This window comes from Myxocyprinus asiaticus, chromosome 15 (assembly GCF_019703515.2).
Source record: "Myxocyprinus asiaticus isolate MX2 ecotype Aquarium Trade chromosome 15, UBuf_Myxa_2, whole genome shotgun sequence".
Taxonomy (NCBI): Eukaryota; Metazoa; Chordata; class Actinopteri; order Cypriniformes; family Catostomidae; genus Myxocyprinus; species Myxocyprinus asiaticus.
The window spans coordinates 5,209,387-5,227,795 of record NC_059358.1 but is presented as its reverse complement, the minus strand read 5'-3'; the positions used below and the strand labels follow the sequence as shown (position 1 = coordinate 5,227,795).

Sequence of the window (18,409 nt, the reverse complement as noted above, 5' to 3'; positions counted from 1 at the left end):
ACTGCATCCGCCTGACTTCTTCCCATAGTGCATCCTGTTGCCATCTCTTCCCCAGGTAAACAAAGCACATGCACATCATCCACATGATCTAAAAGAAAATGGGATTCATCAGACCAGGCCACCTTCTTCCACTGCTCCATGGTCCAGTTCTGATGCTCACAAGCCCATTTGCAGGGGCTTTTGGCGGTGGACAGGGGTCAGCATAGGCACGCTGCTACGCAGCAAGCTACGATGCACTGTGTGTCTGACACCTTTCTATCATGGCCAGCATTAAGTTTTTCAGCTATATAGGTTAGCCTTGGTTTCAGACGGGCTAGCCTTCGCTCCTCACGCGCATCAATGAGCCTTGGGCACCCATGACCCTGTCGCCGGTTCAGCGGTTATCCTTCCTTGCAAAAAATTCTGTAATCATTTTTAAAAGATTAAGCAAACAAATTATAAAATAATTTGAATTTACCAACTCTAACACTGTTTTTTCAACTGAACTTTCAATCAGAGATACAATTTGAACATATGTCTCGCAGTAGGCCTACTACTAGCTATTATTATTGCATATTTTATTCTCACGAACTAATCACATGGTCGAAAGGAAAATTAGAGGGAAAAAAATGCATTGCATTCATTGCAAGTGTTGCTTAATTTATAAGCAATATCAACCGCAAAATCATTATGAATATATTGAGAATACTCAATACGTCACTCAACCCTAAAGAAGACATACTCTAATGACATCAATGATATGACAACTATGAGCTCATTAACATATGACTGCCCAATTTTACATATCAATGCCTATTCTGCGTGATGGGAGAAAGGTGATGTATGTTGTTCCTGGCAGGCTCCTCAGCCTTACAGGCTCCATTTGGTTAGGATTAAGCAGGAACAAACAGAGGCCCCTTTGTACAATGGGCCCTATTCTGTTATTCAGATAATGCAAAACTCTTAAAGAAACAGTAGAAAAAAATCCTGTTTAATTCAAAGGTTCAGAGAGAGTTGTGTAAAACTAAAACAGGAAAAAAAAAAAATCTTTAGTGCAAGAAACCTTGACTACTATAAGTGGATTTCCACAAGGGGAAATAAATATTGCAACTGTGTAATTCGTCCCTTTAAAGACTCTTAACTTTCCACTAAATTCAACACTTTTATAGACTGTCCTTGAAGCTACTCATATTAATAAAAAATAACACTTTTCAACTGTAATGAGACTCATTTCTAGGAACACATTTTCTGTTCGTGGAAATGGTCTTGTTTCTATCTGTGAGACAATTTAGTGGAATCTAACTGGATTAGTTGAATCAATTTAGAAGAGGAGAATATTTGCAGAAGAACACAATGTCCTGCCCCATTTAAACCCATTGCTGATTGACCAACCCTACCAAAAAATTCATTTTAGGTCAGCGGTTCTCAGCTGGTGGGTTGAGAACTGAAAATGGGTCTCACATCTGCTCTGATGGGGTCATGGAAAGTAGGAAAAAAAGCTATGCTAAATGCTTAATAGACTATCACTGGACTTTTTGACATAACTTTGACTTGACTTTTTTATGTGAATAAATAACTGTACATTTCTAGTTTCAACATTATTTGGACTTCAGACCTTTGTTTTGTTGGGGGAAAAAACAAGCTTTGACCATTGAAAATGGGTACGATTTAACAATTTATATATGGAGCCACATTGAGAGCCCCATATCTCCGGAATGAATATACAAAAAGAAATGCTTGTTCTGAACTAGAATCTAAAAAGACATTTAAGATATCTTTAATACTTATGGAATTATAGGAGCTACAACTTTGGAAAAACAACACAAAATATGTTTCCCCATTTTTGGACACCATTGGCATATAATGCTGAATACATCTTATTTGAGTAATGGACCTACCTTTCTTTGTGTAAAAATAATGATGCTGCTACCTTTCTTGCACAAAATAACAGGCGGAAATTATCATATTGACCCCTCTCTACAAAATAATGGATTACTCAGTAAATATTGATCCATGGCATTTCATATGTTAGCTTTCATCATCATTTATTTTTATCTTTCACCAGTAAAAAATACAAATAAAAATTGAGCTGGCGATCTCTGGTTGACAAGAAACCAGTTAAAAACCACTGCTTTGGGTTATAATGGGGCAAGAGGATATACAAGAAGCAAAGTATGCATCTATATCTGAAGTATGAAGTTTGCATTTGGTTGCCTGAAAGCAACTAAACAACAGGATTGAATAAATGCAGGCATAAAATCACAACTTTGCATTCGGAACATTTCTGTGCTCACAGAAGGCTGGTTTTTATGGCAGTTTTCTTATTGCTTTGAGTACAAGCAACATGCAAGCCGCATTTCAGGGGTCAGGATTAAACTGTGCTGTCAGGGCATGTCAGCATGTATTGCATTTTCTCAGTCAACATGCCTGGTTAAAGCATGGTAGAGAGGCTAAAAAGATACAGATTGACAAGTTGAATCAGCAAATTACAAAAGATTTTCCCAATACACCTCCATGCATTTTGACCCAATACAACTTCAGCTGTAATGGGCATGCTGGGCAGAGAGCGCAGGGTCAGGGGTGATACTGACCTGCTTGACATATTTAGCAGCTCATATTTGTCAGCCACTGAACTCTTCTCCTGAAGTTCCCACATGAGAACGTTTACAAGATGAGAGTTCTTGATGACGATGGGGACCTCCTCAAACATGTGCTCGAAGTTGATATTGGCTTTCTTTAGCCTGTAGAAGTGGAGAATTTCAGAGTTACAAATAAAATGGTTTTCATTGTATCTGCATTTCGCACAATTTTTCATTTAAAAGTACAGTGGATGGCAAGATTTTAAATGAATAATGACTAAAATGTCATAATGTTTGATCCTCACACAAAGCTATCGTACGGCTTCAGAAGACTTAGAACATAGCACGTACTGTATTGACTACTTTTATGGTGTGCTTCTAGTCTTTTTTTTTTTTAAAGCTTATTCTCATTTCCATAATACAGCAACGGAAATCATTCTGTCTGGAAGGATTTTTTTTTTTTTAACTAAAATCAGCATCAATTAATTTTAAATCGACAAATACTACTAAGTAATAATTAATTAACTGATAACATTTAAATAAATACTTTACAATGTAAATAAAAAGTAATAAATGCTTAACAACTTAAAAATGTATAAATACATTACAATTTAAATAAATAAAATTAAATAAAGACTAATACATAGTTTACAATTTAAATATTACCAATATTTTTTTATTTTATTTTTTTTTTATTTTAAGGAGAAAAATGACCTGGACATGTTCTTGACAGGTTTTGTGAGATTCGCCCACATTCAATCACAGCATTACATTGATATTCTGTATCAATCCGGCAAAGAAATCTGTATTAATGTTTGACAATGACCAACCCCCCTTTGTTACCAACACAATTAGGGGCTTATTTTCATAATCAATAGTCTCCCTCTCTTTAATTCGCTGAATATTCAAGAAGCAGTATTGAATGGCATGTCCTGTCAGCTTGGGGCCACAGGAAGATGATGAGGTCACAAAAAGTCTTGGCCCAGATATTTACAAAGGTTCCAGGGTTGATACAGTGAGCACTTTTCAAAGAGCCACTAATCAATGGCTTTGCCAAAGTTAGCCAGGTTAGTGGCCTGAAATATTTGCAATTAACTCAAGAGTTTTGTTTGAGGCACTTATCAAAACTGTATAATTGTGCTTTGTTTTCTGAGTTATGTCTGTAAAATAATCTGTATTTGGGTTTCTTCAACTTCAGACAATTTCAAGTCCCAGGGGTTGATTTTTATTAAAACGTTGAATATAAAAACGCTGAATATATGTTCTATGAAGGTCACATCTAAACTGAACTGGAAATGTTTTACCAGGCCCTGATTATTTATTGTTTGGTGCTTTTAAAATCTTTTAGCCTTGCCCCAGACTTTCAATATCATTCTATGAAAATCCATTATAAAAGTAAAAATATTTTTTATTATTATGTTTAAAACTATATTATAAACAAATAGTGAAATAAACAAAACCAGTTCAATATTCATTGTGTAAAAAATTACAGATGTCCCTCAGTTTTGCCCCAAATAACGTTTTTTTCAAAAGTTGGTGTATTTGTTAACCAATTTTATGAAAGTGTCAGTGAAGAGCAAGCTTGAGATGAAATATCGGACAAGGGATGTTTGAAGAAAACAAAAAAAATAAATAAATACAAATACAAAATAAGGTAAATATCACTTGTGATATGAATATTTTTATTGGGAGTCATTTCCAATCAAGCTGTAATTTTGCCAAATGATACAAAAACGTGAAATTACTATTTACTTGTGTGTATTTAGGATATATAAATTAAGACAAAAGCATTGGCCATTTTATTTCAACAACATTTAAAAATGTAAAAAAAAAAAACATTCCAACCAAAGAACACTATAAAACACAATACAAAATTTGAGATGTGCTGGAAATGACACTGGTGGGAATTTTCATGACTTTCAGATAACAAAGATGACAAATCTCCCATGATGAATGTACAAACACTGTTGGACATTGTTAGTACTAGACAAATAAAATAATATACAGTATATATAGTGCATCCGGAAAGTATTCACAGCGCTTCACTTTTTCCACATTTTGTTATGTTACAGCCTTATTCCAAAATGGATTAAATTCATTATTTTCCTCAATTCTACAAACAATACCCCATAATGACAATGCAAGTTTGTTTGAAATCTTTGCAAATTTATTAAAAAAAATTAAAAAAAAATAAATAAAAAAAAATCACATGTACATAAGTATTCACAGCCTTTGCTCAATACTTTGTTGAAGCACCTTTGGCACCAATTACAGCCTCAAGTCTTTTAGAGTATGATGCTACAAGCTTGGCACACCTATTTTTGGGCAGTTTCTCCCATTCTTCTTTGCAGGACCTCTCAAGCTCCATCAGGTTGGATGGGGAGCATCGATGCACAGCCATTTTCAGATCTCTCCAGAGATGTTCAATCGGGTTCAGGTCTGGGCTCTGGCTCAAGGACATTCACAGAGTTGTCCCGTAGCCACTCCTTTGTTATCTTGGCTGTGTGCTTAGGGTCGTTGTCCTGTTGGAAGATGAACCGTCACCCCAGTCTGAGGTCCAGAGCACTCTAGAGCAGGTTTTCATCAAGGATGTCTCTGTACATTGCTGCATTCATCTTCCCCTCGATCCTGACTAGTCTCCCAGTTCCTGCCGCTGAAAAACATCCCCACAGCATGATGCTGCCACCACCATGCTTCACTGTAGGGATGGTATTGGCCAGGTGATGAGCGGTGCCTGGTTTCTTCCAGGCATGACGCTTGCCATTCGGGCCAAAGAGTTCAATCTTTGTTTCTCATGGTCTGAGAGTCCTTCAGGTACCTTTTGGCAAACTCCAGGCGGGCTGTCATGTGCCTTTTACTGAGGAGTGGCTTCCGTCTGGCCCCTCTACCATACAGGCCTGATTGGTGGAGTGCTGCAGAGATGGTTGTTCTTCTGGAAGGTTCTCCTCTCTCCACAGAGAAATGCTGGAGCTCTGTCAGAGTGACCATCGGGTTCTTGGTCACCTCCTGACTAAGGCCCTTCTCCCCGATCACTCAGTTTGGCCAGGCGGCCAGCTCTAGGAAGAGTCCTGGTGGTTCCAAACTTCTTCCATTTACGGATGATGGAGGCCACTGTGCTCATTGGGACCTTCAATGCTGCAGAAATTTTTCTGTACCCTTCCCCAGATCTGTGCCTCGATACAATCCTGTCTCGGAGGTCTACAGACAATTCCTTGGACTTCATGGCTTGGTTTGTGCTCTGACATGCACTGTTAACTGTGGCACCTTATATAGACAGGTGTGTGCCTTTCCAAATCATGTCCAATCAACTGAATTTACCACAGGTGGACTCCAATCAAGTTGAAGAAACATCTCAAGGATGATCAGTGGAAACAGGATGCACCTGAGCTCAATTTTGAGTGTCATGACAAAGGCTGTGAATACTTATGTACATGTGATACATTTTTTTTTTTTTTCGTTTTTTTTTTTTTTTATAAGATTTCAAACGAACTTCTTTCACATTGTCATTATGGAGTATTGTTTGTAGAATTTTGAGGAAAATATTGAATTCAATCCATTTTGGAATAAGGCTGTAACATAACAAAATGTGGAAAAAGTGAAGCGCTGTGAATACTTTCCAGATGCACTGTATATACAGTTGAAGTCAGAAGTTTACATACACTTAGGTTGAAGTCAATAAAACTAATTTTTTAACCACTCCACAGATTTAAAAGTAGCAAACTATAGTTTTGGCAAGTCATTTAGGACAACTGCTTTGTGCATGACACAAGTAATTTTTCAAAACTTTGTTTCCAGGTGGACTGATCAAAAATCCTATGTTGTGTAGCACCAGCCAATCAGATTGGAACTGGTGATTTCAGCCAGCTCTTGCTATTTAAGTGTTCAATATGCATCAGATGATCAGTGAACAGTCTGCGGGCGTGCCGTCAAATGCTGCATGACACTAGGTCAAAACAGGCTAAGGGAACGCCTTTTAAGCGTCTGAGAAACCTTCTTAACCTGCAGGCATCCCTAGAGCGCTTCAGTCCTGAAAGAGTGAAAGACTTTCTGTGAGCAGTTTGAATTTTTCCTCCTTAATGCTCAAACATCACTGCTTTGCTGATACATTCTCCCATTAGATGCATGTCTAGCGGCAATTTAAAAGCAATTACCATCTGCCAAGAAGCCAGGGAGGTTGTAAACTTTGTGCATTTGTTTGTTTGGCAGACAGTGCTGTCTGCTGCTTCAAAGACATCCCATCATGACAAATAAAAGCCCCTCACTAACAGCTGCTTGATAGAGGAAAGGATTTCTCTTTGTGAGTGTTGGGGAAGGTTCTCATTAGTAAAGATTTATAGTGACAAGAACAGGTAGTGAACAAGGCACTTTCCAAATTAAAGGCTGAAACTCTTAAAAATCAAGGCTTTTTCTTTTTTGAATGGAGGTGCTTAATCTTCATGAAATGTTGATCATTAACCTCAGGAGTTTAAATTAAATATTATATCAACTTTTCTATTTTCTGATTTTGCAGCCCTGTTTCCCAAATTTGGGACATGTATAAAGACCTGATTTTCCAGCAATAAACATTAAACAGATAAAATAAGATGTATCATACCCTGCTGTAGAGAAGTTTTTCTCCTTACAGATCTCCATTATTCTGGGGGTTAACTTGTAGGAGGCACAGAGAGTCCTGTGCAGTCTTTATGGGATCTAAAAATTATTATTATTATTATTATTATTATTTAAATAAATGAAATAAAAAAAAAAAAAATAAAAAAAGAAGAAGACATGTTGATATGCAGTGGTGGCTCAGCGGTTATGGCTCTGGGTTACTGATCAGAAGGTCAGGGGTTCAAGCCCCAGCACTGCCAAGATACCACTGTTGGGCCCTTGAGCAAGGCTCTTGACCCTATCTGCTCCAGGGGCACCATATCATAGCTGACCCTGCACTCTGACCCCAACTTAGCTGGGATATGTGAAAAAAAAGAATTTCACTGTACAGTGGTGTGAAAAAGTGTTTGCCCCCTTCCTGATTTCTTATTTTTTTGCATGTTTGTCACACTTAAATGTTTCAGATCATCAAACAAGTTTAAATATTAGTCAAAGATAACACAAGTAAACACAAAATACAGTTTTTAAATGAAGGTTGTTATTATTAAGGGAAAACAAAATCCAAACCTACATGGCCCTGTGTGAAAAAGTGTTTGCCCCACCTGTTAAAACATCACTTAACTGTGGTTTATCACACCTGAGTTCAATTTCTCTAGCCACACCCAGGCCTGCTTACTGCCACACCTGTTCTCAATCAAGAAATCACTTAAATAGGATCTGCCTGACAAAGTGAAGTAGACCAAAAGATCTTCAAAAGCTAGACATCATGCCGAGATCCAAAGAAATTCAGGAACAAATGAGAAAGAAAGTAATTGAGATCTATCAGTCTGGAAAAGGTTATAAAGCCATTTCTAAAGCTTTGGGACTCCAGAGAACCACAGTGAGAGCCATTATCCACAAATGGCGAAAACATGGAACAGTGGTGAACCTTCCCAGGAGTGGCCGGCCGACCAAAATTACCCCAAGAGCGCAGCGACGACTCATCAAAGAGGTCACAAAAGACCCCACAACAACATCCAAAGAACTGCAGGCCTCACTTGCCTCATTTAAGGTCAGTGTTCATGACTCCACCATAAGAAAGAGACTGGGCAAAAATGGCCTGCATGGCAGAGTTCCAAGACAAAAACCACTGCTGAGCAAAAAGAACATTAAGGCTCGTCTCATTTTTGCCAGAAAACATCTTGATGATCCCCAAGACTTTTGGGAAAATACTCTGTGGACTGACGAGACAAAAGTTGAACTTTTTGGAAGGTGTGTGTCCCATTACATCTGGTGTAAATGTAACACCGCATTTCAGAAAAAGAACATCATACCAACAGTAAAATATGGTGGTGGTAGTGTGATGGTCTGGGGCTGTTTTGCTGCTTCAGGACCTGGAAGACTTGCTGTGATAAATGGAACCATGAATTCTGCTGTCTACCAAAAAATCCTGAAGGAGAATGTCCGGCCATCTGTTCGTGACCTCAAGCTGAAGCGAACTTGGGTTCTGCAGCAGGACAATGATCCAAAACACACCAGCAAGTCCACCTCTGAATGGCTGAAGAAAAACAAAATGAAGACTTTGGAGTGGCCTAGTCAAAGTCCTGACCTGAATCCTATTGAGATGCTGTGGCTTGACCTTAAAAAGGCAGTTCATGCTCGAAAACCCTCCAATGTGGCTGAATTACAACAATTCTGCAAAGATGAGTGGGCCAAAATTCCTCCACAGCGCTGTAAAAACTCATTGCAAGTTATCGCAAACGCTTGATTGCAGTTGTTGCTGCTAAGGGTGGCCCAACCAGTTATTAGGTTTAGGGGGCAATCACTTTTTCACACAGGGCCATGTAGGTTTGGATTTTGTTTTCCCTTAATAATAACAACCTTCATTTAAAAACTGCATTTTGTGTTTACTTGTGTTATCTGTGACTAATATTTAAACTTGTTTGATGATCTGAAACATTTAAGTGTGACAAACATGCAAAAAAATAAGAAATCAGGAAGGGGGCAAACACTTTTTCACACCACTGTATATGTGCAAATGTATAATGTGTGATAATTAAATAAAACTCTAAAAAAATATATATAAATTAATTATAATTATATGCAAAAAATGTGAAAATAATGTTTGCTTGTGTATTTAAATCTGCATGGATTTAGATAAAAAAAAAATGCTTGTGGGTTTAAACCAACAGTCTTAAAAACATGAAAGTAATTAAATTTATATGGAAATATAATAATAATAATAATAATAATAAATATTTGTATAATAATTTATACAAATATAAATACCGTTTTTAAACTATTATAATGAATGCCATAGTACCCTTGTGCAATATTCCAAGTTTCATGTAAAAAACAAAAAAGATATGTTGAATATTTTAATTTTCAACAATTTTGCCAAAATATAACTAATAGTGTGGTCTTTTTCAGGTCCAAAAAATAAAAGTGCAAATGAAAAGTCAAACCCTGTGCAACATTTCTTTAGAAAAATGTATTAAAAAAATCATTCATTTGTTGTATGATTCCAAATTCAATGTCAATAACTCACTTAAATGTGTACTGAGCATACACTATTAAAAACATAAACAAAACAGAGAATTAAATCATTCACAATTATTTAAATGAGAATTAATCGTCAGCCAGAATTTCATGATCTTGTCTATACAAATTCAGAATACTCTTGCCGATACCTAGTTGGTATTTTTGGTGAAACCTATGGCTACTGGCTACCATGAAACATTTTTAATAGGTGAGATACAGTTCAACATTTAATAAAATCACAAAAACAGATATAGAATTCCTTTAAAAATAAAAAGCCTATAGTCTTCGCTCTAAAATGCCCAGGCAGTTGATGGTTCACTTGTAATGGGAACAATAAGGCTCATTAGAATATCATAAAGGTCACAGAGTTAAACATCACAAAACAACCGTTCCCTCGTCCCTCCGTTCAGCAGCTACAAGACATTTATATTCACTCTGCAGATAATCAGGTCCGAGGGACAGGTCACGCAGCACAGCCTTTTTCCCCTTTTCAAGAAAGAAATCATGGACTGCAGGTGCTGTCAGTTTTCATAATCAAGATGAGAGAGCCAAAAAAGCTTGCCATCACTTTTAGTAACCGAGTTACTTTGAAATAATGTGCTTGTCAGAGGGTTGTTAAAAGACTTCGGAAGTGTTCTTAAGAGTCTTATCAGTGCTGTCACTCTCATCGGCCCTACAGAGGGTCCTGCGCACTTCTAAAAATGTCCTTCCAAACATTTGACCAGCTGCAGTCATGGGCGGACATTTTCAAGCCAGAACATTTGATCGACATTCAAAATAAAGAAGCTGATTGCAAAGATAAGTTATATTTAACCCTAGAACACATACAGTACTGTGCAAAAGTCTTAGGCACATAAGATGATTCACAAAAGCATTTGTCGTAAGATGGTTATTTATATCTTCAGCTTTAGTGTGTCAACAGGAAATATAAATGTTAGACTCCCAAACATTACTTTTGCAAATAGAAAAGATTACAATAGAAGAACAGGGAGCCCTGCAACAGATGTCATGGCCCGCACCACTACCCCTAGAATGTATATGTGCGTCCTGTATGACCCATATGTTTCCTATGGAATTAAATGCAATTAACACTGGTATTAATTTTGTAATACATTGATTGTATTAAGTTTTCATTAGTTATGATATTAAATATATGTTCACATTCATATTTATGTGAAGTATGCAAGTACAGAAAGTTGTCATTCAGCCAATGTTTATATCCAAAGTGCCTGACATTACACCCATTACAGGGACAGTAGAGCAACCTGAGGTTAGATGCATAGTTCACAACAAGGGCACAGTGGTAATAGTTCCTGGACCACTTCTTAGTGTATTTGACCCTGCAAATTATAATTTTTCAGTACGCATCACCAATCCTAACAACAAATATAGCTACATAGAGTAATATAGAAATATAATGTCATACGGCAATATAGAGTACATAATGTTGTCATTTTACAAGTTAATTTGTGTGTGTGTGTGTGTGTGTGTGTGTAAAATATACAGTAAATATATAGTCTACATATGCAGCGCTTCACAGTGCATTAGTGCTCTGCTCTATCATCTTAACACACAGCGCTCATGATTCTGTGGAGTTTGGAGTTATGAGCGGTCTGCTTCACACATTCACTTTACAGCACACAGCTCATGCAGACTAAGATTGCTTCCTTTCGCGGTTTAATAATCACACTAGGACATGTTGTGATTTTAATTTGATTGACTGTGCATTATTTTTTTCCTCAAACAGGTCAAATTTGTACCAGTACGTTTAACATCACTGTGACGAGGAGGAGGGCATGGCTTTTTTTCAACTTGTACCTGGAATGTAGGATTCAGATCTCTTTTTTGTTCAGTTTAGTTGTAAGATATCAACTCACTTTTCATTCACAGTTATTTTTTGGAACCCATTCAACTTAAATATTATTATCATTTGTAAACAAATAATAATATATTATAATAGTAATATATAGTAATATATCTCAATCGTGCACATTTAACTTTTAAACCCTCACGCTTTGACATTCTGAACTCTCCAAGAAGTCCTGTAAGTGTGTCTGCTTGTAGGCAAGTTCACAGTAGTTTAATTCGCTTCTTATTCAAATTCTGGTAAAATGCACCTCCAGTGCCATTCTAAATGCATATCATAAGTGAAACGAACTATTGAGCATCTACATCTGAGATGTCGTTCATGAGTAGTGCTCAAATATTGCACACTGCGTGAAGGCTAAAAATAGCTGCGCGTGTGCAAACAGAGCAGCGCCATTCACTGACGCGCTGGAGCTGCGTGTGCATTTTATATATTTACTTATTAAACAGCCTTTTGTGATTCACAGAGCTATCGCACGTCTTCAAGTGGCTTTGAATAAAATGCACGAGTCATATAAACTACTTTTATGGTTCTTTTATGTCATTTTTTGAGCTTGACAGTAACGAACATGACTAACACACAGCATCGGATTTGGATCGGGCTCGTCAGACCGATACCCGATCAGTCTAAAAGCTTCAGTATCGGAGTCGATATGGTGCATCCCTATTATGTTCAGTTCTTTTATGTCATTAAAGTTATGTTGACTGTCCTGCCTCCTCCTTGCCCATCCTTACCCGTAACAATCACTAATGGATATCATAACATTGTCTCAGTAGTCAAAGTGAGTCAAAGCGTTTTGGATGGTTTCCCTCATCATGTATAGGTAAGTGCCACTTTCACAACTGTCTGGAAAGCCGGTTTGTCCTCATTAATGTGAGAACGAGAAAGAATAAAAATGAAATATTACATGTTTTTAGGAGTGCCAACCCTTTTACATTTTTCATCATTATTTCTGGAATGTGCATTTGAATTCACAGAATTTAACAAAGTGTGTTGATAAATAATTATAAATAAACCGTTAGTTTTTCATATCGCTGTTTTCATGCTTATAACCAGTATGCTGCTGGTTTTAATCAGGTCAATAACTGGCCGATAAATATCAGCGGCCAATGCATTGGTGCATCCCAACATAAAATCGGTCTCATGAATCACCTAGGAGAAGTATTTAAAAGTTCAGAGACTGCAATATTCAAAAAAATCTAAAATAGCTGACTTCCTGTTGGGCAGATCTAATGACTATAATTATGACAGTTGTCCGGCTTTATGAGAACTATTTATGTACCAATTTCGGTGACTGCAGGTGAAAATGGGGGTGCTACAGAGGCCGTCTTACACACCCATTTTAAAAGGGTGCTACAGAGCCTCCCCCCACACGCCCATGCATGAACGTTTGCCCAGACCTAATGGCCAACAACTCTGATGTGTGTGCAAAACTTCATTACATTTTAAGCATGCCAAGTGCCTCAAAAACACCCACATATAGGAAGAAAGGAATAATAACAATTAATGTGTTGCCATGGCAACAGTATTTAAGATATCAAATATTCCTTTAAAATTTTACTTAGCAGTGTCTTGACATTATTCTAAATAATTTTGAATCAATTAATGTAAACACAAGAGGGCTATTTCAAAGTCTGTTAAAGAGCCATACTTCCTGCTGCCAGTTGGTGGCACTATGACTGTGACCCATAATAGCCACATCAATGTGATCAGCCCTCATTACCAAACATACAGCTGAATTTTCATCAAAATCATACAATGCACACAGAAGATATAAGGAACTTCCTGTTTCACATTTTTGCCCTTAATTTATTGCCTCGCCATGGCAACACCATTTGATATAGCAAAAATCTGTTTGCAATTTAGCATCTTCAATGTATTGGCATAATATTGCCTAAATTTGGTGACAATCACATGAATCCCCTAGGAGGAGTATTCAAAAGTTCAGGGCCTGCAATTTTCAAAAAATGCACATTCAATCCAAAATGGCCGCCTTCCTGTTGGGCGGAGCTAATGACTGTAATTTTGAAAGTTGTCTGGCTTGATAAGAACAATACATGAAGTTTGGTGACTGTAGAAGAAACTTTCAGTGATTGGACCCTAAATATTTTGAAGTGTGATGGTTTTTATTTTTATACAACGCAAGTCAATGGGGTCCAAAACATTCAAGCTCCAAAAAGGACATAAAGGACTTGAGTGGTTTAATCCATGTCTTATTAAGAAATACAATTGCTTTAGGTGAAAAACCGACTAAAATTTAAATCCTTACCACCTTGTTACCCCATTAACTTACATTTTATGAACAAAAACACACCACACATCCTTCTAAATATCTTTTTTTTATGTTTCGCAGAAGAAAGTCATATGAGTTTTGAGGCAACATGATAAAATCCTAGATGCATTTCTACTGATTCCATAGCCTGTGAGCTCGCTGTAAAGGTGGAATTATTAATCAATTATATTCAACATAAATGAGCACGACAGACTACTCAATGGCATGCTGGTAGCTGAACTGGGAATCCAGCAGGGCTCAACTCACAAAAGAGCCGAAATATGTGGACTAATACCAGCCGACATGGAGATGATCAATGTTTACATGTCGAAGACTCCTCATCATCTCCATTTGATATTGAACTGAAAGAGAGAGAGAGAGAGAGGGAAAGAGAGAGAGTGAGTGAGAGAGAGAGGCGTGTGAGTTTCTATTTTTACTCTATAAGGAATGACTGTAATGGGCACAGAAAGTTTGACATCTCCAGGGCCGTTCATTAAACAAAAGGTTCGCAGCTGGTGCCGCATGGGAGTGTGTAGGAGTGAAGTGCTGGGAAAAACTCGATGGTTTGGGGAGATTCAACTTGAGTGCCCTGAAAAAGTCCAGATGCTAGCGCACATTCATTTGACCAAATGGATAGTAAGAAGAACACTAAAAGGGGAATTTTGAATGGGATGTGATGGAATAGATGCATCTTCTCCATCCTACTATTATTTAAATATTTATATATATAATATATTTAAATAAATACCTACCAAATAAATGAAATACGAAAAAGTCAAGCATGTCAGTGTGCATTTGAATTTTAATGTTCTATCATAATATGTAAATGTGTGTTCTTTTGTTTAGAACTGCAAAAACTGAAGTGCAAAAATAATTTAGAAATGCAATATAACCTTTCTTCCCATGAATCGCCGTTATATTTATTAAATCTTTTTATTTTATTTAAAATTTGTCTGTTCAACACATCCAATCAATGTTCAAAGGAAATTATTACAACAATATAACTGACTTTGTACCTCTTAGTAAATTGATATTATTATATATAATATATTAATTATAAAGCACAATTCCTAAGCAAACAGTGATCTGATGACAAAATAAGGTGAATAAATAATAAAATATATCTATTGGCCTACAGTTTAAAATTTTACAAACAAAAACTTGTTAACCTTAAAAGCCCTACAGTTCGTTTAAATACCTATGTAACTTGAAGGATTATTATTAATATTAATAACGTAATAAATCTTTTAATATATGTCACTATTTATTAATCATTGGTGTCTTTTATCATATTGTTGCTGCCGACGCCATTTTATAATCCTGCTTCATATTGTGCCTAAAATTAGTGGAAAAAATATTTTCATTCAAAAGGCAGGTTTTGGGTTCAACAAAAGTTCAAAATGTGCAATTTCAGCACTAACAGTATCAAACGTAACATCAAAAATACTGACATTTCAAACAGGTTTCACAAACACTTCCCTGTTTACCTTTGGTTGGCCAAACAGATAGTCCCGCCCCAACCTCACGCCATTGGTTGAGCTAGAAGTTGACATGTCTGCCTGCTCAAACAAACATCACAGTGTTTACACTCTTCGGCTAAACTAACCTATCAATGGCTTCCTTGCAGTTGTCTCTACAATACATATTGAGCTGGGATATGAGAAATAATTTTAACATTGGAAAAAATTAAATCACTTTTAATATTTAGGGAAAAGGGTTTGTTTAAATCCCTAACTTAAACTATGAGCAATAATAATAGTGACACTTGCCTTAGCAAACACAATGAATGATAAACCACAGCAAACCTCCTCTGGAGTAAATAGGATTCTACGTCCTACTCTGTTAAGTCTCAATACAAATTTGATTTCCACTTCCTGTATAAAATTCAGGCCTTGGCATGTTTACTCGAGTGATCTGGCACAGTCAGACAGGTAAAGAGAGAGGAAAGGGGCAGCAGATTATGAGGTGAGATGTTAGCGCGTCAGAATGCAGAGAGCAGAGGGGGACAGCAGTGAACTTTAATGACGATTCACACTGGGACAGCTCATTTTCCCCGAGTGGAGTGGTAGCGTCACATCTACAGGTGAGGGGAGAACGAGATAAATCAGCGTGAACAAACGAAGTCAAGACTCCACACCTCAACTCGACTCCTCTCGCAGAGAACTCCAACACACCTGCTTATAAATAAACCCTACTGGGAGACCGCCACATATCGACTTGGAACAGTTAAAGGGATCCTTCACTCAAAAATAAAAATTCTGTCATTATTTATTCACCTGCATTACATTCCAAATCAGTATGACTTTTTCTTTCGTGAAACACAAAAGGTGAATTTTTTGTAGAAAATCCTGGCTGCCTTTTTCTATAGAGTGAAAGTGAATGAGGACAGTCAAGCTCCAAAAAATGACAAAAAAGCACAATAGAAGTAGTCCCTATGGCTCGAGCACCACATTCATGCCCCCTACCATCATATGATAGCTTTATGTGAGGAACAAAGCGAAATGTATGTCTTTATTCACTGATAATCAACCAGGGCAGTGGTGGCTCAGCGGTTAAGACTCTGGGTTACTGACCAGGGGCGCCATATCATGGCTGACCCTGCGCTCTGAACGGTGATTCATTCACAAATCGAACATTGCTACTTATCATGATCACGTCTATATATATATATATATATATATATATATATATATATATATATATACTGTATATACAGCTCTGAAGAAATTAAGAGACCACTTCAAAATTATTAGTTTCTCTGGATTTCCTATTCATAGGTATGTACTTGAGTAAAATGAACATTTTTGTTTTATTCTTTAAAGTTCTGACAAGATTTCTCCCAAATTCCAAATAAAAATATTGTCATTTAGACTTTAGAGCATTTATTTGCAGAAAATGACAACTGGTCAAAATAACAAAAAAGATGCAGTGTTTTCAGACCTCGAATAATGCAAAGAAAACAAGTTCATATTAATTTTTAAACAACACAATACTAATGTTTTAACTTAAGAAGAGTTCAGAAATCAATATTTGGTGAAATAACCCTGATTTTCAATCACAGTTTTCATGCGTCTTGGCATGCTTACTACCAGTCTTTCACATTGATGTTGGGAGACTTTATGCCACTCCTGGCTCAAAAATTCAAGCATCCATCTTCCTCTTGATCACATTCCAGGGGTTTTCAATTGGGTTCAGGTCTGGAGATTGGGCTGGCCATCACAGGGTTTTGATCCAGTGGTTCTCCATCCACACCTTGATTGACCTGGCTGTGTGGCATGGAACATTGTCCTGCTGAAAAAAAAAACAATCCTCAGAGTTGGGGAACATTGTCAGAGCAGAAGGAAGCAAATTTTCTTCTAGGATAACCTTGTATGTGGCTTGATTCATGCGTCCTTCACAAAGACGAATCTGCCCGATTCCAGCCATGCTGAAGCACCCTCAGATCATCACTGATCCTTCACCAAATTGCACAGTGGGTGTGAGACACTGTGGCTTAAAGGCCACTCCAGGTCTCCATGTAACCTTTAGACGACCAGGTGGAGGATCGGTGATGATCAAGCCATGTACAAGGTTATCCTGGAAGAAAACTACAATCACATTATCTAGGTCTGTTAGTCCAACTTTGCAAAAATCAGACTGTTTACATGACATTTTAATTACTGTTTCAGTCTGACTGAATTTATTTTTTTAAAAGTGCATGTAAACATACTGAGTAACTGTCCTGAAAGAAAGTTGCTGCTTTGCGTTGTGTTATGAATTTCCGTTAAGGACATGCAAGAGTAATTGAGTACTCGTTCTGCACCAGTTACTTGACTAAAATACACTACTTCAATATCGCAAATTGATTTTCCTTTGCACATTTTCCTGCGCTGAATTATACTGTACTTTGCAACTGAATCTCTTTACCAGATATCGCAGTTACAGTCAAGTCCACTGGGGGTGCTGTGGATAAGTGTCGTAGAGGTTTTGGATGAGAGAAGGAGAAATCATGGTGTCTGTGCTCAATTGTAAAGCCAAGTATGGCATTACTTTTATTATTTTGATTCTCATTAAATTGTACTCTATTTGTATTAGTAGAGTCATGAAAATCAACAGACGAATATCTACTTTTATGAGGGCAATAAATGAAGCGGTACAAGAAACTGAAGCTTATCAGATCAGTATGTGTGTATGTGTGTTTAATCTCTGATCACCGGCAAATAGAAAAAAAATGTCATAGCCTTTACGTAGACTCAATAGTTTATATACGTGCGTTAAACTAATACCATCAATATTGGTTTCTTTGAACAGTGTAATTCAGCACTGCTCACAGCAGGCAAATGCTGAAAAATTAATTTTCAATATTCGAGATGTGTTTTTAATACTCGAGTAGCTGGTGCAGAACGATTACTCGTGCACATCCCTAGTACAGACCAGATCTATATGATTTAGCAAGACACTCCAACAGGTGTATTCGATGTCGTCTTGACCAGCACTCTGTCATGCAATGTCATAACCAACAACAAGTGTCTGCAAATCAGACAACAAGAGAAATAAACCCTCCACAGACATAATATTTCACCAGACAAACAAAATCTCCACAAATATCAAGGGGATTAGGCC

General features: G+C 37.1%; 1 pseudogene; it reads right to left on the bottom strand.

Moving 5' to 3' along the window:
* Positions 1-14,169, bottom strand: part of LOC127453245 (eukaryotic translation initiation factor 3 subunit H-like) — a 37,852-nt pseudogene extending 23,683 nt beyond the window's left edge.
* Positions 14,170-18,409: the final 4,240 nt, after the last annotated feature.